Source organism: Macadamia integrifolia, unplaced genomic scaffold, assembly GCF_013358625.1.
Source record: "Macadamia integrifolia cultivar HAES 741 unplaced genomic scaffold, SCU_Mint_v3 scaffold816, whole genome shotgun sequence".
In the NCBI taxonomy this organism is placed as follows: domain Eukaryota; kingdom Viridiplantae; phylum Streptophyta; class Magnoliopsida; order Proteales; family Proteaceae; genus Macadamia; species Macadamia integrifolia.
In genome coordinates, this window is record NW_024870547.1 from 143153 (window position 1) to 168052 (window position 24900).

At 39.3% G+C, this 24900-nt stretch overlaps 1 long non-coding RNA gene across 2 annotated transcripts in view; it reads right to left on the reverse strand.

Annotated features, from left to right (window-relative positions):
* LOC122070076 overlaps positions 1–23286 on the reverse strand; it is an 84511-nt gene extending 61225 nt beyond the window's left edge. For both annotated transcript variants that reach the window (XR_006137662.1, XR_006137661.1), the window contains exons 1-4: positions 18514–23286; positions 9798–10292; positions 9610–9682; positions 7022–7982 (exon numbers count right to left, since the gene is read on the reverse strand). This is a non-coding gene — a long non-coding RNA (uncharacterized LOC122070076). The remainder of the gene's footprint in view (positions 1–7021; positions 7983–9609; positions 9683–9797; positions 10293–18513) is intronic.
* Between the last annotated feature and the right edge of the window lie 1614 nt (positions 23287–24900).

Below are 24900 nucleotides of genomic sequence, written 5' to 3' on the forward strand. Positions count from 1 at the left end.
ATGAAATACCTTCTATGCTAGCATATGATACCTCACAAGTCTAAACGTCCAGTCGTCTGTTTTTCCAGCAAAAAAAGGGAAGCCCTTTCGAGCCCTAAGTTTCAGTCTAGGCCTGTTGTGGGCCAGCTTAATGTCCACAATACACTATGTTGCTTGGTCTGGCTCACTATTCTTGTGCAGACTCGACCTATAATTTATGTACTTCAATATGGTTTTCCTACTAACAAATTAAACATCTCTAGGAAACCAAAGATATAAAGCAATAGTCAGAGTAAATTGGTTCCCACTTATCCATGAGCAGCTTAATTGTTTGAGGTTATGGGTCTCCTTAATTAAATTTTACTTATGCATAGGGAACTTAGTTTAAAAGTTATATCTTTGGAAGGTCCTCAATTTAGGATCATTTGCAAACCCCAATTTAAGATCCTTTGCAAATCTTACACATGTGAGCATGGGGGTGTCTTTGTTGGACTATTTTTGTAGAATAATATGTTTTACATGGAGTGTTTTTGTGCCTCTGCTGCCACTTTTATCCCCTTTACACATTAAGTTGGAAATTTTGTTCTTGTATTTGAATCATTTGTGATGCACCTTTTGTTGACTTAGTGACAATAGAGCCTCCGTTTTTTCTTTTTGAAGATGCGGACTATGAAGCAGCAACTTTACTGTCCTAGTGACAATAATCTCATTTTTTATCACTTTTCTCCTTTTTTGTTTTGCCATTATTGTGTATTTTTTCCCCTCTTGTAATAATATTTCGTTAGCGAATTCCATACAGCCTTTCTTGTTTCAGGTATTCCCCATCCTAAACAAATAGCTGCACAAACTCCCAAAAATAATAGTATGAAATCAAAAGTCTGCACAACAAGAAAACTTCTTTACATTTTTGTATCAACCCATATTCCAATCCATAAACTAATACCTATGCTATAATTCAATCTAAGAGAACTACATAATGCAAAAGTTCCCAAGTAAGAAGGAGTGATCAATTCAGATTGAAGAAGCTCAAAGAGCTAGGGGGCCGGCCCAAAATGACCATAGGCAAAGTGGTAAGTAATGACATGCTTAGTCTCGGTCTTGCCCCAAGTATATGACCTCGGATAGAGCCTATTGGAGAGCAAGGATCCATGTAGCCGACCCATATAGCTTTGACTATCTCGACTTGTTAGGACATGCCTATTTCGCCTCACTCTCTTCACATCTTTTTACCCTCCTCTTTCTTTTCTCATTTCTCAACCTTTTTTCTCTTCCTTCACCTTTTTTGTTTGGACTTTTTTCCTATTTTGTTTTGTATATGTCCTTGTAGCGCCCCCATTAAGTTGGGATAAGTCTGACTTTGTTGTCGTTGTTGTCATTATCTAGACGAAGGAAGAAAAAATATAAGTATATTTTACCCTTCAGCCCTCCTTCGGACACAGACAAAAAATAATGTCAAAGCAAATAAGTTGCATGCATCTAAAAGGAACCTTAACTTTTAGAATCCCAAATAAAGAAAGGACAAACAAATCTTAACAACAAAAGAAGAATCCACATCTCAAAATCTACCGTAGTCCCTCCATCACAACCCCAACTCCTTTCCTTTTGAGAAATACAGCTACAAAACGTAGGAATAGAAAGGAAACAACAAAATAGGCTCAAACAAGGAAACCATAAGAAGAAAAACAACAACTCAGCATTTTCCCAACTAAATGGGATCGGCTACATGGATCCTCGAGAGCAAAATAAAAGAAAAAGAGAGAAAAAGGGAAAAAATAAAGCAACATCACAGGGCCATCCCACCTAAAAGCGTTCAGCTACATGGATTTTTGCCCTCCAAACAGCTCCATTTGAGGTTATACTAGAGTCAAGACCAAGCTTCTACATGTCTTTCTAATGCGGGGCCGGCGGGCCCCAAAAGTCCCAACCCGGTTGGCTGTGAGCCCACTTAAGAACTTAAACAATTTAGGTTTAAGATTAGGTGGTAAATATGTTTATGTTTAGAAGGGAGTGTAAATATGTTGATGTTTAGAAGGGAGTGGCATTCCTGTAAAGAAAGTGAAGTTCACAAGGGTGCAAACTTGTAATTTTTTAGAACTTCAAGACATTAGCGCCGGTTTACAAAGTGATAGTAGAAAGGGTAAACTATAAATTAAATGAAAGAAAAAATAAATAGGACAATGAAGAATATGAGAGAGAGAGGGGTATTAAGAGGAAAGAGGAATTAAATAGGTTTCTTGACAACCCATGATGATGGTTGACTTCAACCTCCAGCCAAGAAGAATAGGCGGAGGTCCAGCGAGTCTTCAGGTGGAAAGAAACTCCCTCAATATGGGTCGGATGGGTCTGAAAATTTAGGGAGCTCCTCTACACTCATAAGGCTCTTGAATGCAAGCAACCATCAGGTCAGATAATTAGCGATTGCAAGATCTAGGTTTGCTGAAACAGATCTGGCGGTGGAGCTTGGATTCAGAACTGAAAATCAGGTTAGAAATTCCAGTCCAGGGAACTATTGCGTCTCAGATTTGGCAACCCGGATTGCCCTAGGGTATTGGCTTAGTTCCTAGAATCTAAGGTGGAAAGATGAAGAGTCAAGGGAGATCGATACCTCTCTTTTTGGACTGCTAAGTTTGCAAGAACAGAACCAGCAAAGAAGAAGAAGCAAGGAGAAATAAGGATAGGAGAAGGGAGGGGAGATAGAGAGATCGCAGGGAAGAGGAAGAAAGGGGGTAGGGAGAGTGATCGCACCAAAAAAGGAGGGGAAGAAGAAGAGAGAGGGAAGATTGCACGGGGGGAGAAGACAGCCACGCAGGGGGGTTTCCCAATCAATTCATTCTTCATTAATCATCTTCTCAGTTCCTTGTGTTACATGCCTTACTTATATTAATTCAAAATAAAAACTTTAAGATTGAAATAGAGAAACTCCTAATTGCTTCCTAAATTAAAGTCTAATAAAATAAAAACACAATAAAACTAAATTCGGGAATTTCTACTTACCTAATAGCTACCCAAAAATAACCCAAAATAAAAGATTACAAATCTTTGCCAAATAAAATAAATATTCTAAATATACTACTGATCAACTACCAAACTTGGATCCGGTTCTTGGTCCAGGATCTTGAACAGGTTTGGGTCGATCCATCATAGAGCTGCTACATCACCAAATCAGATCAATGGAATCAATCATACCTTCCTTTGCCGATGCCCAAGAAAGAGGGTGCAACTTCCATTAATGATTTCAGACCCATCTCTCTCTATAACCTCTACAAGTTTATTGCCAAAATCCTCGCCAATTGGACTCAGAAAGTCATTGACTCTCTAATGAACCCAAATCAATCTGCTTTCATTGCTGGAAGGAGCATCATGGACAATATCATCCTTTGCCACGAGATTATCCGAGGATTTGACCAGAAATCCCACTCCTCTGTTGCCTCAAAATTAACATTCACAAGGCTTTCGACATGTCAAGCTGGGACTTCATCTCCAAAGTCCTGCTTCATATGTCCTCTCCCTCCTTTGTCCACTGCATCCACTGCTGCATTTCTTCCCCCCGATTCTCTGTTTTAGTTAATGGAAGCCCAGTGGGCTATTTTCCCTCTGGTTGTGGCATTAGGAAAAGCTACCCCCTTTCCCCTTTTCTCTTCTCCTATCCCTGGAAGTTTTGTCTCGCTCCATCCAATCTGCTATTGACCTCCATCTCATCTCTCCTCTCCCCAAATTTAAATCCCTTTATCTCTCTCATCTCACTTTTATAGATGATATCATGATCTTCTCCAAGGCTGGCCCCCTTTCCATCTCCACCAATATGTCCTCTCTTCAATCCTTTGAAAGTCTTTCAGGTCTCAATATTAACCTCCTCAAGTTGAGTCTATTTCTCTCTGGCGTCTTTGTCTAGACCCAGGCTCATATCCTTGGAATCACCGGTTTCTCCTTCGACTCCTTGTCAAATCCCTGGGTCTCCCTCTCATCTCCTTCAGGCTTTCTGCTCATCATTGCTCCCCCACGCTTAACCTCCTACGGAAGAGACTTCATCTCTGGAAAGGTAAGCTCCTCTCCTATGCTAGTTGTCTCACCCATATTAGATCAGTTCTCTAGTCCATGTACCTTTACTAGTCTAGCATTTTTGTCCTCTCGGCTTCTACTATCAAGTCCATTGAATGACTCTTTTGCTCCTTCCTCTGAAAGGGTTCCAACCCTTCTAAGTTTCTCGATCCTCTATGTTGGGGCAAGGTTTGCTTCCATAAGGCTGAAGGAGGCATGGGTATCAGAAGAATTGATGAGGTCAACTCTGTGGGTATCCTTAAGCTTATTTGAAAAATTGTGTCTAAGCAGAGAAGTATCTAGTCGAATGGACCCACTCCCCCTACTTAATCACAACTCTCTTTGGACTGCCCCCACCCCTACTGATGCTTCTTGGGTCTGGAGGAAAATTCTAAACCTCAGACCCTTGGCCCTCAATGCCATCTCTCTCCATTGGCAATGGCCAATCAACCTCTCTCTGGCTGGATCCCTGGCACCCTTCCGGTATCCTTTCCTCCCTGGTCACTCCCAGGACCATCTACTCCTCTGGCGTCTGGCCTCCTCAAATCTTCTCCCATTTCCTTTGTTATTTCTCCCTAGGGCTCTCCCCCCTCTTGCCGACCTCTGATCTTCACTCCCTCCGCTCACCTCACGGCATAGAGGAAGGGAAGATAAATGCACTTAGCTCCTCTCTTCCAATGCGATTTTCTCCTCAGCCTCTTATTGGTCCTTCATCAGATCCTCTTACCCTGTTGTTCCTTGGTGCAATCTCGTCTAGTTCAAAGGTCATATTCCTTACTATAGCTTCATTGTGTGGATGTGCCTCTCCAACTGCCTCCCAACCCAATCCTTCCTCATTTACCGCCACATCGTTGTGAACCCTCCTGCTGCCTCTGCCCCTTGGCTCGGAGGACATCTGATGTAGATAAGTCACTTGGGCTTATTTTATTACAAATAAGCCTTAGGTTGTGTTATATATGTGTTGGGCCTTTGATCCCATGGGTTTTCTTTGAAATGGGCCACTTTAATAGGCCTCAAATATGGGTAGAAGGTAGGAAAACGGGATTTTATTCATTAGTTTAATTTGTTTCTATTTAATTCAATAGAGGCTCATTAGACCATTAGTTGGTTGTAAAGTCCTATATGGACTATTAGTTAGCTAGTTCTACTCCATGTTGGAGTCATAAAGTCAAGTCCTAGTCCTATTTTGAATTCCTAGTTGTAGTAGGAGTGTCTAGTCCTATTGGGAAACTAGCTCCTAGTTGTAGTAGGAGTGTCTAGTCCTATTGGGAAACTAGCTCCTAAGTAGTTTGATTGCTATTCTGCCCTCTATAAATAGAGGAGCCTATGTACTCATAATTAGAGATTTGAATGAATGAATTATTGAGTGATTACTCTTTAGCTAAAAAAACTGTTATTGAGAGGTGAGATGCCTAAACCTTTGAGGGGTGTGATACCCAAAACCTGAGGGGTGAGATACCTATTCCTTTATTCTCCTTCACCCTTCTCAACCCCCCCATCGATTCTTCTTTTTCTATTTTTATTTTCTATTTATTGTTATTAGAAGTTCAGACCTGTTAAAGCATACAAAATCAGAATCAGCCAGCCAAAGAGTTTTTGTTCTTGAAGCCAATCGACCTTCATTGCCACCCAAGTTTGAGATCTGATCTACAAATCCTTTGGAGGACCGGTTCTATACTCTAAGAAGATCAATTGATCCTCTCTTGAAGGTTATCTGAAAAAGACAAGTTGATGTTCCTGCAGAATTCTTCACATTCTCTCTCTTAGGTCTGAAAATCAAGAAAGTGCGTAACTCCATAACCAGCCGTTAGAAGCCCTTCATATTTGGGGGGTTTTTGTGCCCTCCCTAGGGACTATCTACACCCAAAAGTATAGCTCAATCGGACTCCCACAGACCTGGCCGCACCTTTCTCTCTCCAGCTCTATAGAAGGTCTTTCTCTCTCCTATCGGGTTGGGTTTTGGGCTGGTTTTACTCCTATATGGGTATTGTATCCTTGGGGGTTTATTTGATGATATTATTTCTTTGTTTCTTGCTCCTATTTGTATTGTTTGGGGTTATAAACTGCGGAGTTAGTTACTTGTAATCTACTCCTGCATTAACATCTCTCACCATTTCTTCTCCTGCCCCCTCTTTTCCTCTATCTGGAAAGCAGTCCTCTCACGATGCTGGCCCTTCAGCAGACCTATTCTGCCTTTTGATAGGGAATGGATCTGTATTGACATGACCTATGCGGGCTCCTCCATTTGTGACAACATTGAAAAACATGCTTTTTCTGCAATCATAAACCACCTTTGGATGGAACGTAACATCCGTAGATGGTCATTCAACTCCCGCTCTCCAAACAAGAGTTGGGCAGCGCTCATCTTTGATGTTACCTCTAAAATCCAATCCCTTCATACCCGCCCTGTCCCAAACTCCCTTCGGAATAGGCATATCATTGCCTCCTAGAACCTTTTGATTGACACCATCCCTCACACTTGAAGCCCCCCTTTTTTTGTTTCCTGCCTTTTCCCCCCTCCCCCCCCCCCAAAAATTTTGGATGTATCCCCTGGTCAGCTAGTTTGGTTTCTTTGTTACTTTAATGTAAATATGTAATTGTTCCCCCCACCCCCGAGTTAGCTTTTCCTTATTGGCTTAAGGTTCCCCTCTCCCCCCCTCTCCCATTTATTTTTTCTTCTCTCTCCTTTGGCAATAAATTTATTTATTCATCCAAAAACAAATCTACATAAAATACAAAGAGGCGACTCTTAAGTCTAAGCCATCACTAATTAAATACATTCCAAAAATAAAAGGTTGAAGTATAATCATTCAAAATTGCAACACCAGAGTAAGCATCAAGATTGTAGGAAATAACTCGCTAATCTACGAAAACAACAGAATCTCCTTATCAACAACCCCAGCTCTCAATCTAGTTTCAATACTAGAGGGCCAAAAAGAATGACCCAAGTCAAATGAAGAATAGATTTAAATAATATAAGTTTCATAAATATTAAGAGTTTTACCTCCATCAGATAAACCTTTGTAACTGCTCCACAAATGCAGACATAAAGCCATAGCCTAAAAGAGTATCAAGGGGAGGGAGGAAATCCTGAGACCAATAGTGAGTCTAAAAAGGCTTAGTTGTCAATTTACCTCATAAAAGCAAATCCTAGAGGCCTTGGTAGTATCGAAAAATCAATGTCAAAAATTGGCCCATAATTCAATGTGCAAAACCAACTAACATAACACTAAAAAAAATTATGACTACAAGCAAAGAAGAAAGCTCAACCAAATCCTTACTCCATTTAACAAAGGAAACATGCCAAATTGATGCTATCATCTACAGAATACTTCCTGAAACATTGAGAAATGCGATTATAAAGTAAAATATACTTTTGCAAGGCAAAGTAAACAAATCCCAAGATCTTGTAAAGTCTGCTCAACCCTTTTGAGTGTTCAAAGCCCAGCAGACAACCTTCCAGCTTGCACCATTTTCTCGAGCATAATGGTTCTCAAATACACCCAAGCGGAAAATTTTCCATATTAGCTAGACATATAGAAGAGTTCACAAATGCAATACCAATAATTTATAATAAAATAAAATAAGGCAAAAGATATCAGTTCATCAAGACTAGAAACTTATAGAAACAAATCTTATTAGTGGGGAAAAAGCATCTAGTTCAAGCTTTATCCTAGAATAATAACTGATAAAAATGAAGGGAAAAGGAAAAACAAATAATTGAAACTTTAAGTTCAAGTGAATTAGAGAGACTATACTTGGAAACCGATTTTCCAGGCTTACCATATGCAAAGACAAGCTAGAGTAGAAGTGTCATCCGTAGTTGCTGTTGGAGGGGCAACAGCTGCACTTTGAAGCTGATTGTTGGAAGATAGTGACACAGATTCAACATCGTTAATAGCCCTTTCAGTATTTTCTGCACCAACAGGATGTCACGTCACATGCAACTCAGCTTTTTCAGCACCCTACAAGAACAATAGAAAACCAAATTAGGCAATTATCCATCGGAAGACAACAAAAAAATTAACCCTTTCTTCTTTTTAAAGAGAAGAGCAATTGAAAATAAAAGAGATAATGAAGAATATACCAGCCCCAGGACAAATTAAGTCTAGGGTCCATCACAAATAAGCAATAAGAAGTTACTTAGTGTAAATAACCAGGGGTAACTATTCCCTCAGATCTCACAACTGAACAACTTTCCTTCTTTTCTGAAATTAAGAAGTGAAGTGAGAAAGAGAGTTCAGGATAGAGAAGGAATGGGGGGAAGGGGAGAGTTTCTACCTCCTTCATCCAAATTAGCTTGGATTGCATCTGTGAATTGGCCCCTTTACAAAGAAAAGAGAAAGACAACTATGTCCGAGATCAGCAGCTCACCTGTCCACCGGCGACAGTGCCCAATAACAACAAATCCCACAAGGCTGGCAATGCGCTCCCTTCTCCAAGGTCACTTAGAGAAGTACATCTGTACATGTACTCTGCAGCTTGTTTACCAGAGGGATTAAACTCTCCATGTTGTCTTCCTCTTCTGAGAAGAAAGGTTGCGATTGCATCTGCATACCAGGGTGGTGAATAGGTGATATTGACTGATTTAAAGTATGTTGTACTTTCTATCTCTGTTGTACTGCAATACCTCACAAGTCTAACTGTCTAGTCCGTCTATTTTTCGGGTAAAAACGGGAATCCCTTTGGAGCCCCAAGTTTCAGTCTAGGCCGGTTGTGGGCCAGCTTAATGTCCACAATACACTGTGTTGCCTGGTCTGGCTCATTGTTCCTCTGCAGACTCAACTTTTAATTTACTAAAATTACCTAATCCAATATGGTTTTCCTACTAAGAAATTAAACAACTCCAATAACCCAACGATATGGAGTCGTAGTCAGAGTAAACTGGTCCCCCACTTATCCATGAGCAGCTTAATTGTCTGCGGTCATGGGTCCTTAATTAATAATTGTACTTATGCATTGGGAACTAAGTTTAAAAGTTATTTCTTTGGAAGGTCCACTATCTGGGATCCTTTGCAAAGCTTACACATGTGAGTGGGGGGTGTCTTTGTTGCCACCTGGAAAAAAAAAATCTGTTGAGAAAGTGAGGAAATAAATCAAGAAAAAAGGATAAAAAAAAAATCCAATTTATAGAAAATAAAGAACAATCAATGTAATCATATTTCTTAAGCATAGATTAAGTGGGAACTAACAAATTGGGATATTATCAATCACCAATCAATGGCATGGAAGTAAGGCCTGTGTTTGGAGGCAATCCAATATTACAAGTCCATTAGGAATCGGAATTCCACACCCCAAAGAGCTTTTTGCATTTAATGTTCAAAGTCAAAAGATCAACATTTAAAGAAATTAAAGAGGCAAAGCAATCAGTGATATAGTTCCAGCTAGGACATTCACTAACCAATAATATAGAAATGTGCTTCCCCATAACCAAGAAGTTATGAAGTATGTCTTTAAAGGATAGGTTAGACCAATTATTCTACAAGTAAAAGAAGTATATATCTTATTGAACAATTATTCTATATAGGAAACAATTCCAATAAATATGTCACCTTATTCTCTTATATAACAAATCTTTCGCTTCTCACTTACGGATATTGCCAGGTAAATTCCAATTCTACAGGATTCGATGACTTCAATGAACAATCATACTTGCTAAGACTATCTAGACAAAAGAAAAAAGAAATATAAGTATATTTTACCCTTCAACCCCCTCCTTTAGAGACAAACACAAAATGTTGTCAAAGCAAATAAGTTGCATGCATCTAAGGAACCTTAACTTTTTGAATCCCAAATAAAGAAAGGAAAAACAAATCTTAGCAGCAGAAGAAGAATCCACATCTCAAAATCTACCACAGTCCCTCCACCACATTATCATCACAACTCCAACTCCTCTCCTCCTGAGAAAAATAGAGCTCCAAAACATAGGAAATAGGAATAGACAGGAAACAACAAAATAAATACAAATAAGGAAAGCATAAGAGCAACAACAACTCAGCCTTTTCCCAACTAAATGGGGTCGGCCACATGGATCCTTGAGGAAATGAAGCAACATCACAAGGCCATCCCACCTAAAAGCTGTTTGTTACATGGATCGTTGCCCTCCAAACAGTTATGTTCGAGGTCATACCAGAGTCCAGACCTAGCTTCTGCATGTCTGTCCTTACAACATTATCTATGATCATTTAGGCCTGCCCCTAGTCCTTTAAACTCCTTCCATCTTGATCTGATCACTCCTCATTACTCAGGCATCCCAAGGCCTCCATTGAACATGGCTATATCACCTTAAATAAAGCATTAGAACATTGACCCCCTCAAAAAAATACAGGTGATAACAAAGAAGCCTTAGATGAAATGCCCTAAACAAACACAAGAAAATCTTCCGCAACAAAGAAAATATTTTTGTAACCTTGATTTTGATATGAATTATGAAGACCAATTTGTAACAATTGAGAGACAAAGAGAAGCAAAGTACCTACTTGAATCTATATAAAATACAGAGAGGTATATTGAAGTAGGTAATCATTCCAAAAACAAAAGGAGTATAATCATTCAAAATTGCAACAACAGAGTAAGCATCAAGATTGTAGAAAATAACTCGCTAATCGAGGGTAACAAAAGAAACTACTTATCAACAACCCCAACTCTCAATCTAATTTCAATATTTGAGGGCCAAGCAGAATGGCCCAAGTTAGGTGGAATAAAATCCAAGTTAGGTGGAATAAAATTCAATAGCATAAGTTTCATCAATATTAAGGAGGTTTACCCTCATTAGAGAAACCTTTGTACATGCACCACAAAAGCAGGCATAAAAGCATAGCCTAGAAGAGTATCAAGGGGTTGGGAAGGAAATCCTGAAACCAGTAGTGAGTCTAAAAATTCTTAGTTGTCAGTTTAGCTCATAAAAGCAAAGCCTAGAGTCCTTGGCAGTATCTTAAAATCAATGTCAACAATTGACCCATAATTCAATGTGCAAAACCAATTACCATAACACTGAAAAAATTATGACTTAAGCAAAGAAGAGAGCTTAACCAAATCCTTCCTCCAACAAACATCAGCGGTGGAGCCCCAGTACATATAATTTTATGATATATACAGACCAACATGTTCATTAAATAACCAATCCATAATAGGCACACTTTAAAAGGTTTGACATAGGTTTTACAAATTCAAAAGTCAATTTAAGTGCACAGTTTGATCATGACTAAACATCACTATCATGGTCAAAAACTGGTACCTCAAACATATGTTTTGGGAAACTTATTTGATCTATATAGACAATCATCTCATTTACTATATAGACAAGTATCCAAACAAATATTTGTGTTTTTTAGCATACAAATACAAGCTGAAGAGTCCAAATAACCTAATAAATCAATATGGATTCTGAAACTGATCAAATAGACAAACCAAAGAGTAATGAATAGAAGAAGCAATAAGTATTACCATCTTTATGTCATGAAAACAAAGTTAATGATTATACACACTTGAAAAACACTACAACAATAACAACAAACTAAGCCTTAGCCCAACTTAATGAGATCGACAACATGGATCCAAACAAAAAAAATAAGGAGAACTGAATTCTAAACAAAGGAAAAGGGGGGGTAAGAGAAGTGAATAATGGAACATGACAAATGAAAGATTCAAAATGCAAAAATGCAAGATGAAAAGTAAGAGGTGAAAGATGAAAGTAATAAGAAAGAGGCACAAGCCAACAAGTCAGGAGAATCTGTGCTAAATGGGGTCTGCTATACGGATCTTGAAAAACACTATATTCCAAAAATAACCAAAAAAATATTCACCTTGGAAGAACCCCTAAAATGAAGACATTTTGGGCAATTGCTAACTATAGCCCCAATAAGATGCTACCTATTGCTTTGCACATATTTAGAGCTTGACCCCAAGATTTTCTCTCCATATCCTCCAAGTCCACCTTAGATGCATCCTGAGCCAGCTTCATATAATGCATTCCAAAAGGAATTGTGTTGGGGTATGGGAGGTCTTGGAACCACAAGCTAGGTTGCTAGATTTCATACATTGCCATTATATGACAAAATATTGGGATAAATTATCAGGTGTATATATATAAAGATAAAAAAATATAAGCAAAAAATGATTCTTTCTTCAACAAAATTTTCCCTCCTCAAGCCATTTAGCTGCTAAAGTGTAGAAGAAAGATTCAAGTTAAAACTGAAACTAGTGTACTCTTGCAACTTCCATCTACAAATTTTCACTAACTATATATGGGTCATAATTTATAAAAAATAAAATAAAACAAAAACTAGAATCCCCGGTCTGAATGAATTCCATGATGGTACGACTAATAGTTTCCGATCAAAGACAATGATTATTTTTTTTTTTTTTTTGGGATGAATAAAAATATATAAACCCAACGAGAAAAGAATATACATGGGAAGAAAAGGGGAAAAGGAAATAAGCCAACTAAGGGAACAAACCTAGTCAAAAAAGGGGGACAACAACTAATGGATACAAATCCTCAAGGGGGAGGGGGAAATAATGGATAAAAGGGAGGCCCCATGAAGCAACAATAAGCCTGTTCCTTGAGGAGTTAGTGACCGAGCAGTAGGGGAAAGTAGCAAACTTGGTGCTAACGTCGAAGAAGATGGCATTCTAAATCTTCTCAAAGGAGCGGGATTTAGACGTCCATCTACGAAGGTTCCTCTCCATCCACAAGTGGTTGATGGTGGCACAAAAAGCAAACTTACCAACGGTATCACAAATGGTGGGTCAGTGAAGGCTTATATCAATCCAAAGCCATTCCCTACAGAGAGGGAGGGCTCTTCTACTAGAGGGCCAACAATGAGAAAGAACTTTCTTCCAGATGGTGGAGGAAAAGGGGCAGGAGAAGAAAAGATGATCAACATCCTCAGATCCTCTCCAGCATAGGCAGCAAACAAGAGAGACCTAGATATGACGATAGATTAAGAAATACTGCGTAGGGAGGCAGTTGGTGAGAGCCCGCCAAGTTGTGAAGCTATGGCGGGGAATGTGGACTTTGAACCAGGCCTTTTGTCCTAATTTAGATCCAAGCAGAGGAGAAACTGACAATGATTGGTGGGGCATTTACCTAACCTTCCACCTTTCTTGTGGTTTGCAACAAGATGCATTGTCCACAATTCATACTCCAGTTTGAAGAACGACTATAGAATTGAGGCAAGGGAAAAGTAGCCAACAAAAGTCAAAATACTGCATACCAATTGGTAGTGATGACTAACAAAATTGAAAATCAGCCACAAAAATTCCAATTAACTACATGCATAAATATGGCAAGTGTTGATTTCTCTATTAACTACATGCATATGCTTTAGGTTAATGATTCATTTAACCTAAAGAATCAAACCTGTCGTAAGTCATAACCCTCCGGCCCTCCCCCTCCCTTTTCTTCCAATGCAACAATATTATTGCAAATAAAAAGGCAACAACATGCATCTAAGAAAATGTTGCCTCGCCATTTCGTGGAAAGAAAACATTCCAGGTAATGTTGTGGAGAAAGGACCATAATCCAATCTTGGTGTGCATATAAAAAACAAGCATGCATCTAGGACAACTATATGCCACCAAGTGCAAAAAGGACAAATAATGTAGGAGTAGGTAAGAGATTACTAACCCCCACAAGTATAACCCCAAATACAAAAGTAATTCCCCAACAAGGTACTCAATTACAAGAGAATAAGACCCAAGGAAATATTATAGTAATTAACCAGCAAGTACAACAGTAATGAGAACCAAAAAACAGTAGCAAATCACACCCAAAAATCAGACCCAAAAGTAGGAGAGAGAAACCTGCGATTGGGGTTCAAAGAGAGAGATGCGGCTGGCTCAAAACAGCTCCAAAGGGGCTGCAACTTGGATCGAGTGTAGGCCCTGTTGTGGCGACAAAACCCTAAAAAGTTGAACTGGTTCTGATGGTTGATTGAAGAGATCCACAGAATCTTGATTTCAGCCCTTGGAGAGAGAAAAACTGAAGGAAATCTCAATAGCTGCTGCTGGCCTTGATGCTTGCTGCTGTAACAGGGATCGAGGTCCCCTCTTGTAGCCTAGAACAACCTCTGAGGATACCTTGCTGATCAGAGAACAGAAAAGGAAAGAGAAGGAGATCGACCCCTCTCCTATTGAAACTAGGATTGCTTAATCGATTCCGGATTTCTGGATTTCTGGACAGATTTAAGATGTAAACAATAGCAATAATGGACAGAAATAAAAGGGTGATTGAATGTAAGAAAGAAGATGCAAAAACACAAGAGAAAGTGGGGGAGGAGTGGCTGTCTCGGCCAGGGCTTCTCACCCACAACTATCTCAATTGTTCTAAAGCAAATATCTGCAACTCTTTCTTTTTTCAATCTGTAAAATAATTGTACAATAACCTGCCTATTTAAAGAGGGCAGGACCAACCAATCATAGTTCATAATGGACTAGGAATTAACTCCAAATAGAGTATTCATATTACAACTAGGACTCATAACTTAGACTAACTAAAACCCTCTAGTGGTATACATTAATAGTCCACTAGGGGTACACTTTAATAGGCCCACTAGGGGTACAAATTGATAGGCCTTAGTGGGCCTCTAATACTTAACAAAATAATTACCTAAAAGAGGGGCATCGATAGGTCCATGAGGCCCATATTCCTAATTAATAAATTAACCATTTTAAGTGGTTTTACTAAAAATTGGCTGGGCCTTCCTGGCTGGGTCTTTCCTCCTTTGGTAGCTCTTGCCAAAATGTGTATCTACATCAGCAAATCGTCTTACAAGGAGCCAAATAGCTCTAACAGTTTCAAAATCTATAATTCTGAAAGTGCTAATAGACAGTTAAATATGACAAGATAACATATAAAACATAGACATTCTTTCATTGAACATAATTTGTAGAAAAAGGAATCATTTAACCTAAAGAATAATTCCCTATACCAAAGTAATTTTTCTCAAACCTATCTCAAATCCTCTTACAAGGAGCCAAATAGCTCAATAACAGTTTCAAAATCTATAATTCTGAAAGTGCTAATAGACAGTTAAATATGACAAGATAACATATAAAACATAGACGTTCTTTCATTGAACATAAGTTGTAGAAAAAGGAATCATTTAACCTAAAGAATAATTCCCTATACCAAAGTAATTTTTCTCAAACCTATCGTAAGTCGTAACCTTCCCCCCCCCCTTCTTCTAATGCAACAATGTTGTTGCAAATAAAAAGGTAGAAAGAAGATATGCAATAACTTGTCCTATGGATACAATAAAAGAACCCAAGCAACTGAGAATGTCAATCATTTGATCAACCATACTGGACTTAGTGATATTATATTAGAGTTCATAGGATTCTAAGCGTATGCTTTTTCCAAATCAGAAAATGAGGTATATAGTGATAGAATATTAATACCAATTGTCATATATTTATAAGCCCACCCCTATATATGCGTCGCTTGTGATATGGCGAGGTATTCTTGTAGCTACCAACCTCAGGATCTTAGCAGCTTCTTCTAGATTTGCATCAAAAAGTGGATCTACTCAATCCTTTCAAAAGCATAAACAAAATCTGTGTAGGAAACCCTCTCTCTCTCTCTCTCTCTCTCTCTCCCTCCCAGCAGGTTTTTCCAGATCTGCCACCGCAGCCAGGCTGCTCCCCCCTCCCTCTCTTGCACCCTTCTTTCTCCACCTCTCACCCTCCACTGTTGTTTTCCTTCTCTTCTCTCTTTCTTCTCTTCTTCTCTCTCTCGCTTTCACCCTTTATTTTCTCCTTTCCTCCCCTGTCCCACACTTTCGGGAGGTTGTGTTCCACCCTTGCCAACTCCCTTGAGAATCCTACCGTCAAGGCTCAAATCCAGTGTTTTCTTAAGCCTTTACTCAGCTCTGGAGTGACGTTGCCGTTGGTGCAGATCTGGACTTCTTGCTGAGTTCTCCTCACTCTACCTACAGCTACCCTTTCATGCTTTTCCTGTAGCTACCCTTCCATAAGCTCTACCCTTCCATGCTCTGCCTGTAGCTACCCTTCCATAAGCTGCTGCCCATTTCGTTAACCACAGCCCAAATCGGATGTCATCCATCTCCTCTCTAATCTGGAATGGTTTGCTCTGCCAGCATTCTCAAGACCAGCATGCGAGGCTGACAACCGCCTCGCCATTGCCCTCCGCAAGGCCGGCACCCCCTGCCGCGGCTATCACCTTCGCTTGGCCAACTTCTTGCTTGGCCGAGGCCCTCCGCAAGGCCAACGCCCAACTGTAGTGCCTGCCTTCTTGCCGACAGATCTCCTATTCTCGTCTTGGCGGCTAGGAGTCTAAAGTGTGGAAACATGTTAATGCAAAAGTAGATTACAAGAAACTATCCCAGCAGTTTATAACCCCAAACAATACAAATAGAACCAGGGAACAAAGAAATAAAACCATCAAATAAAACTCCAAGGATACAATACCCATACAGGAGCAAAATCAGCCCAAAACCCAACCCAATAGGAGAGAGAATGACCTGCTATAGAGCTGGAGAGAGAGAGGTGCGGCCAGGTCTGTAGGAGTCCGATTGAGTTGCACTCTTGGGCGTAGATAGTCCCTAGGGAGGGTACAAAAAACCCCAAAGTTGAGTGGATTCTGATGGCTGGTTGTGAAGTTACAAGCTTTCTTGATTTTCTGACTTAGGAGAGAGAAAACTTCAAGTTTCTGCAGAACAACAACTGGTCGACTTCAGATGGTCTTCAAGAGAGGATCGATTGATCTTCTAAAAGTGTAGAACCAATCCCCAAAAGGATCTTCAGACTAGATCTCAGACTTGGGCAGCAATGAGGGTCGATTGGCTTCAAGAGCAGAAACTCTTTTGCTGATCGATTCTGGTTTTTAATGCTTGGACAGATCTGAACTTCTTTAATACTCACAGCAACAGTAATTAGGAACAGAAAATAAAATAGAAAAAAATAATAGAACCGATGGGGGGTTGAGAAAGGTGAAAGAGAATAAAGGAAGTGGCTATCTCAGCCTGGGCTTCTCACCCACAGCTATCTCAGCTGCTCTAAGCATTCAGTTGCAAACTTTCTTTTCATTCAAATCTGTCCAATAACAGTACATATGTCTCTCTATTTATAGAGAGGAAGTTTACAATCATAATATGACTAGAAGCTAGTTTCCAAAGAGGACTAGACACTCCTACTACAACTAGAAATTCAAAATAAGACTAGGACTTGACTTGATGACTCCAACATGGAATAGGACTAACTAACTAATAGTCCATATAGGACCTTACAAACCAACCAATGGCCTAATGGGCCTTTATTGAATTAAATAACAACTAATTAAACTAATGAATTAAATCCCGTTTTACTACCTTCTACCCATATTTAAGGCCGATTAAAGTGGTCTACTTCAAAGAAAAACCATTGGGATCAAAGGCCCAACACATATATAACACAACCCAAGGCTTATTTGCAATAAAATAAGCCCAAGTGACTTATCTACATCACATGTTGAGTATGGTTTGGTGGAACCCTACTTGGAATTGTCTTGTTTGCGCTTCTTGTATTATTTGGGCTTTTTGGTTCGTCTCTTAGCCCATGTGGGATTTTGAGTTTGGAGTTTGACCCCTCCTCCTTACTTTGGGCTTCTTGGCTCTTGTTCAGTCCATATGGGCTTTAGAGTTTTAAGTTGTTCAAGCTTCTAGGCTCTTTTTTTATTTTAAGCCCATGTCGGCTTTGCAATGTAATGGACATGTCATAAATCTTCTAGTCCTGAAGCCCACTGGGCCTTGGATATTGTCATTATTTGACTTTGGTTACCCTTTTTGGGTTTGTTTTCTCCCTCCCCCTTCTTTTAATGCATTTATTAATTCACCCAAAAAAAAAAGTGTAGGAATCAAGGAACTACGACATGGAATCGGGGATAAGATCAGACCAAGTCAGATCAACTCACCTAGACAACTGAATAATTATGTAATGTGATTTAACTGTTCTAATAATGAAATCTTGGGTAATATATTTTGCAACCTCATAATCAATATTCCCAGTGATCATGTCCAAACCAAAAGATTTCTGCAATCGGACCAGGATCACTGTATAGAATTCTACCAATAAGACTATGATCATCAGCAAACATCACATCTGGTTAAAGACTTAAAGCCCCATGCCTTGCTAAACATTAATCCTTTCTTGAGTGAACCATGTAGAATTTTGCAGTTCTTGATTGAGAAACATATTTCAGTTCTAATAATGAAATCTTGGGTAATATATTTCACATCCTCATAATCAATATTCCCAATGATCATGTCCAAACCAAAAGATTTGTGCAACTAGACCAGGATCACTGTATAGAATTCTACCAATAAGAATATGCTCATCAATAAACATCACATCTGGTTAAAGCCCCTCGCCTTACCAAACATTAATCCTTTCTTGTGGGAACCATAGAGAATTTTGCAGTTCTTGATTGAGAAATAGCACGAGAGAGAGAACGATATTCTAAAACATGTTCTAGTTGCAAAAAAAGGATAAACTTACCTGTAATAACCAATCATTAGTAGGGAAAGATTTGCATTGAATACCACATCTGAAGATGATGGAATGGCTACAAGACATGATGAGGTCAGAAATCTTTACTTAGAAAAGTCATGTACAATTAATTATTAAAAGAACTTATCTTCAAACCGACACAAAGAGATAGAGAAGAAAACCGCAGATTAGATCGACAAATCAAGATGAAGAAAATCCCTAAATCAAAGAACACTAAAGAATAGCACTAAAGGATTGTTATGGAGCAATAATTTGGGTAAACAAACCTTCATAAGCAGTCTTTGAACAATAACACCTTGTTAGAGCTTATATAATAAGATTAGTTCGGGCACTAGTTTAGTATTGTATTGTCTTATGTTCTGATTTTACTTTTTACCTTTTACCTCCCTGGTGAGGTGTGTGTAATTTCTTACTCTTACTTCATGTTAGTAAATCAAATAGGGGAGAGGAATTTTTTCTCTCCCATATTCGGTTGCCATTTCCTTCTCTCTTCTTCTCCTCTCTTCTCTCTATTAGTAATGCTACGCTATGTCGCTACCACAAGTGAGGAGTCAAAGTCAGCAAATGACTTTGAATTTGACTGGAAATCCGTGTTGATTGGTTATGGATGTGGAATGATAATTGGAATTGTCATAGGATTTCATTTTCAAAGATGAGTGCCTTATGAGGACTTTTAGAATGGCACCAATTGGGCGACGGAGAAAGTTCAAGAGGAAGACTGAGAAGATAATGAACAAGGCAATCAAAAGTTTTTTTTTTTTTTTTTCATTATGTAAATAACTTTGTAACTTTTTTTCTTTCTTTTTTTTTTTTCTAGGGCATAAAACAGAACTTTGCAAACTTTTTTTCCCTAGGGGTTAAGATTGTCTTCAGTTTATTATTATTGTGTAATAAGACCTTAATTGAAGTAAATTTGTCCACTAGAGTCTCAAACCCAACAACTATCAGAAAATTATCATCATCTAGATATTTGGATCTTAGACTACTATTCAGTCCAGTAAGGTCATTCAGCTAGAATGAACTAGGCCAAAAGTCACCCTAGACCAAGCCCCATATCAGATTGTGGTTGAATCCAGCTGCATTAGAGCCTGAACTTAATAGCCCCATATCGGGTGGAAAGCTTCAACTGCGACCTGCCCAGGATTTGGAAGGAGTGGATGTGGGGCTCACATTAAACTCCACACCACTGTCCCTGGTACCCCCTTGATCTTGAGGGTGTCTCATAAGTAAGTTAGGGAGAAAACCTTCAGATTGGAGGTTGAATTGCAGGAGCAACTATTGTTGGATCCTAAGAGATCCCTGAGTAATTTTGCTTCCTTGTGAAACTCAAGCCTTTTCCAAACCCAATCTCTACCCACATAATGTTTCAAACAAGCAAAACCCACACCTCATATTTTTGGCAAGATTTTAAAAGTTCTTTCTTTCCTACAAAAAACTTTTCATGAGGTGCACAGTCTTGTAAGCCAATGCCCTCATATTTTTCCCTGCAGTTCTATGTTTCATCTGGGTATACTACACTGGTTGCCGCAGTGGCCACAAAGAAGGCATCACATGGCATCTTGCTATGATTTTAGTTAGCCCCTTTTTTATCAAAATTGATCACAGCCATTTTCAGGTCTGAAGCGATTGTGCATAAAAAAATTCCAGTTTTTACTTGCCAGTACAACTGCATTAGTTTGGGCTTTACAGTTGGATTGTTGCTGCCATCTTCTCTGAAAATGATTTTGTAGCTTGTTTCTTGTCTAGTCTTGCACTCAGCCATAAACAGGTTTGTTTCTTTATCTAGTGTTGCACTAACCACTTCCCTAGAGTTTAATTGTTTCTTTTCCCCCTTTAATAATTTTCTAGTTATGTATAGTTGAGTTCACAACGTTTATGAAACTAGTTTGTCGAAATGTTGTGTGATTTTGAATCTTGAGTTCAAGTGCTTGAAACACTTGCTTACTTACCTTGACTTAAATCATTAACTAGGTCAAAGGTCCCTTTGTTGGATAAATATGTCAACAGCATGATTTATGTTCACCAAAGTCTCAATTTCATGGAATTATGACCTTAAATGCATTTGGTAAATAGGCAAATAATTATTATCAGCAGGGATTTATATTTGGCTGTATTGTCTTTGGTTTCTCGCAGATGAGTATATATTTTGCACCTCCATTTTTCACCCATTTCTTAGGGAAATGCTTCAAGCGTCAGTATCCACTGCTTGAGGTTTCAAAATTGGGCTCGACAGTTATGGGAACATCTATTCTTATTTGGTGGCCTTATCTTTATTCAACAGAAGCATTTATGGAGATAAGCACCAGAATGGAATCCCACCTCTGTTCTTGTTTGTACTTTCTTTCTCTAGTATATCTATCATCTTTGGTTGCTGATCCTTCTATCTTCTTCCTGTGATATATTATCTGTAGCACCAAAGGATTGTTAGGGAGAAACAATTTGGTGAACAAACCTTCATAAGCAGTCTTTGAACAATAACAACTTGTTAGAGTTGATGTAATAAAGGTAGTTCGGGCACTAGTTTGGTATCTTATTGTCTTATGTTGCAATTTTACTTTTTTATCTTTTTCCTCCCTAGGGAGGTGTATGTAATTTCTTACTTCATGTTAGTAAATCAAATAAAGAGAGGAATCTTTCTCTCCCACATTCGGTTGCCATCTCCTTCTCTCTTCTTCTCCTCTCCTCTCTTGAATCGATCCTTGCACCATTTCCAACTCACCTACCACCAAATGATTGTTAAGGACCAAGGAAAACCCTACCAATACCATTCTATGTAGTAATATGTGTTAAATCATTCTATTTTGAGTGACTTTCTTCTACTTGATAGCTTGGTGACCAAAAGACAAACAGAGAGAGACTCAAACTTGTCCTCCATAATGAAACAAAAAGACAATGTTTTTTAATTAAGAGATAAATTTGTTAGTTGTTATATAGGTCTGCTTATTTGGGTTGGTTCTTTATGGATAGGCAATCTAGCAAGCATGTTAACAATTTAAGCTATCAGTGGAGGCTTCACCCTACATTGGTGGTTTTTCCACCATTTTCTCTATCATTTGTAATAAAGGGAGACACTGGGCATGTGAACTACAACAGAGCATGAATTTTATTATGCAGAGCCACAACTCATCAAGAATTACAGACTTAGAGGAGGAGAACCATGCACAAAACCGACTGTTGAGGGTGGTCCTGGAGGAAGTTGGGGAGATCCTATGAGCCTCTCGCCCAGATAATTATTCATATCACTTTTTGAAAATATCATAGGGCCTATGTATAGAAAAGGATCTATTTACAACACGCCAAAACAAAAATTCAATCTACCAAAGAAAGTCAGCATTTATATGAAGCAACAAAACAGCCCCAAATGCAAATAAACTAGCAAATCAAACAAATTAGACCCACTCAATAAGAAAAAAAGGCAAGCAAACAGGAAAGTGCAAGCTATTCTTACATATCATCCATTTCTGCTAAGTTCAACAAAATAAAAAAGAGCAACCCAGTGCAGGAGGATCCAGCTACTGCAGGCTCTGGAAGAGGCCAGTGCGCAGCCTTACCCCCTGCTTCACAGGAGAGGCTACTTCCAAGTTTCGAAGCTGGAAAAACATTAAACACATACCACACACTGCATTTACCTTCAAAAAATCAACTCCAGAGAATACCGAAAGACTGAATGGAGAAAACAAAAGTAAGAGCAGGGCCAAAAGTCACTAACACTCATATGTGTTGTTCTGGGCTTCGTCACAACGTAAACCATCAGAACCAAATTCTATCTGGAAATCCAAGAACCTGGATGCTGGCTCATACCTGACGGCAAAGAACGAACCAGGGACCTTCGAATCTGAGACCTGCCCAGTCACCACGTTATTCACCTTTAAAACCTCCGAAAACCCCCTTATCTCCATCTCTATAGGCTTCGACCACCGAGTTCCACACCACCTCGATCTTAGGATTGGTCAATGTACGAAACCCTCAAAGTATCCCAGCGGCTGTTGATAAAAACCCTAGACCCAAACTTGGTAAAAAACTTGGCCTCCTCCATGGCGGAATCACCCTCTCCGATTACAGCCAACGGCTTGTCCCTGAATATGGGGGCCGCACCATCTCAAACCGCACTATCAGAAATTTGAAAAATAGAGAAATAGGTTACAGAAAAAATAATGATAGAGAGAAAGAGACCGTGGTTTTCCTCACCGGAAAGAAACGGGATAGGTTCAGCCAGGGCGGTGGCTCGCGCTTACAGCCAGCGGCTACCCCCTCCGATTACAGCCAACGGTTTGTCACTGATTATAGGGGCGGCACCATCGAAAACCGCACAAACAGAAATTCGAAAATTAGCGAGAGAAAAAGAGACCGCAGTTTTCGTCACCGGAGTGAAAGGGACTGGGTTCAGGGCGGTGGGTCTGGTCACTTCCGCTGCCTCTCTCTGCTTCCTCCCATGAACGGATCCGACCTCGCTAGTGGGAGAGTGAGAGCTTCCAACGGCTCGATTTTTTAAAACTTAATTGTGAAACCCAGACCGACATATCCTTGCTCTCTCTCTCTCCTTCCTCCCATGAACGGATCCGACCTCGCTAGTGCGAGAGTGGGAGCGTCCAACGGCTAGATTTTTTAAAACTTAATTGTCTTCACGAAACCCAGAACCTATATATCCTGTCTCTCGCTCTCTTCCACATATGAACGTATCCGACATTCCGACCTCGCTAGTGGGAGAGTGAGAGCTTCCAACTTAAAACTTAATTTTCTTCACGAAACCCGGACCGACATATCCTCGCTCCTCTAGCTCTTATTTCTGATTATTTGTATTTTTTTTTTTTCTTTTTTGTTTACACTGTTATCCAATTAAATATTCCTACCAACAAAAAAAAAAAAAAAAAAAACTAAATACCGCCTTTACTCATTAAATCGTTCAATCAAAAGAGCATGAATCTGATGCGTTGATGCGTTGATGTGGCATATGTTAAAATAATAAATGTATATGTATTTTAGGAAAATTTACGGTGCCATCCCTGTAGAGTGTCATTATGAACAAAATTCTCTTTACGTTACCGGTAATTAGAACCGGACCCTTTACCATCAATCTGTTTAAAGTACTGATTTGAATAGATCATTTTAGTCTTTTACCTAACACACAAATCCAAACCTATTGAACCTTAACCCTTCACCGTAGAGTAAAGATGACCAAACAATAAACGAGATGGTGCTTTCCCTCCGGTAAAACCTGCGTAAGTGCAAACAATACATTTTCTTTTTTAATTTGCTCAGCTGACCAATCTTATTAGTTTCAATTATTTGGCAGAAAAGGGAAAGAAAAACTCAGAGAAAAAACTATAAATGATGACCTTCTTTGACAAGAAGTGATAAAAATACACCAATAAAATCTGGTGCCTCCCATTATAAGGATTTTCTTTGCACTTTATGCCTTCACCTGCAACCTATTGTCTGTCATGTCTTCCTTTATACTGCTAATACCAAATATCACCCCCAAATCAACAGGTGAATTTAAGCTTAAATGTGATTCTTCTGGCCTAAGAAGACCAAATTGCTCAAGATTCCTAGTTATCATCTAGGCTTATAGCTTGTTGAATAAAGGGTTTTCCAAATTGAGAAGGGAAAAGAGGAGAAGATAGTTCAGGGTTTTGCCCTTCTTTATCAGTTCAGCTCCCCAAACTGATTTAAAGGAAACAGTGCATGTAACGTATACATTATGAAGTGATGGAATGTATATGTATATGTATATAACCCACCTGAATTAGTTTGTTGTGCAATCTTAGGCAATTGAAGTCAGAGAGAGAAGATGTAAGAGGAGATAAGGAGGGTTGCTTTTGCTACACAACCACCAGCCTCACCATGCTTCTCTCCTTCGTTGCTTCTCCTTATCAGATGGGTTATAGGTTCCAAGTTTAAGGTCTCTCTCAGCCACACCTATGCTCAAATATGACCTAATTTGACCTTTTATGATAGGTGATGCTCGGGAGAGTGTCAACAGCGGAGATATTTGGGTTGCCACAGTCTACTATGAAGAAGGAGGGAGTGACCCTTTATGTCAGTGCAGATAGTGACGATCGAATTGGAGGAAATTTAGACTGTATAAGCCTTAGAGGTAAGTATTCGTAACTCTATGTACGTACCTTGTATGCATATAGCATATCACTATATGATCATGCATAAATCCCCCGTGGAGGCCTCTCCTCACCTGGGTTAAGAAACAGAAGAAATATAGTCAAAACATGTGTAGTAAGGACAGCCGATTGGTTAATCAACTGATGGGTAGTGATCCATCGGCTGGATCAACCGGTGGATCTGTATGACCAGACTGGGTTATTTGATTGTGGGGACCGCTTCCTCGCATTTACACATCTCAGATGTCCTCTTGCACTT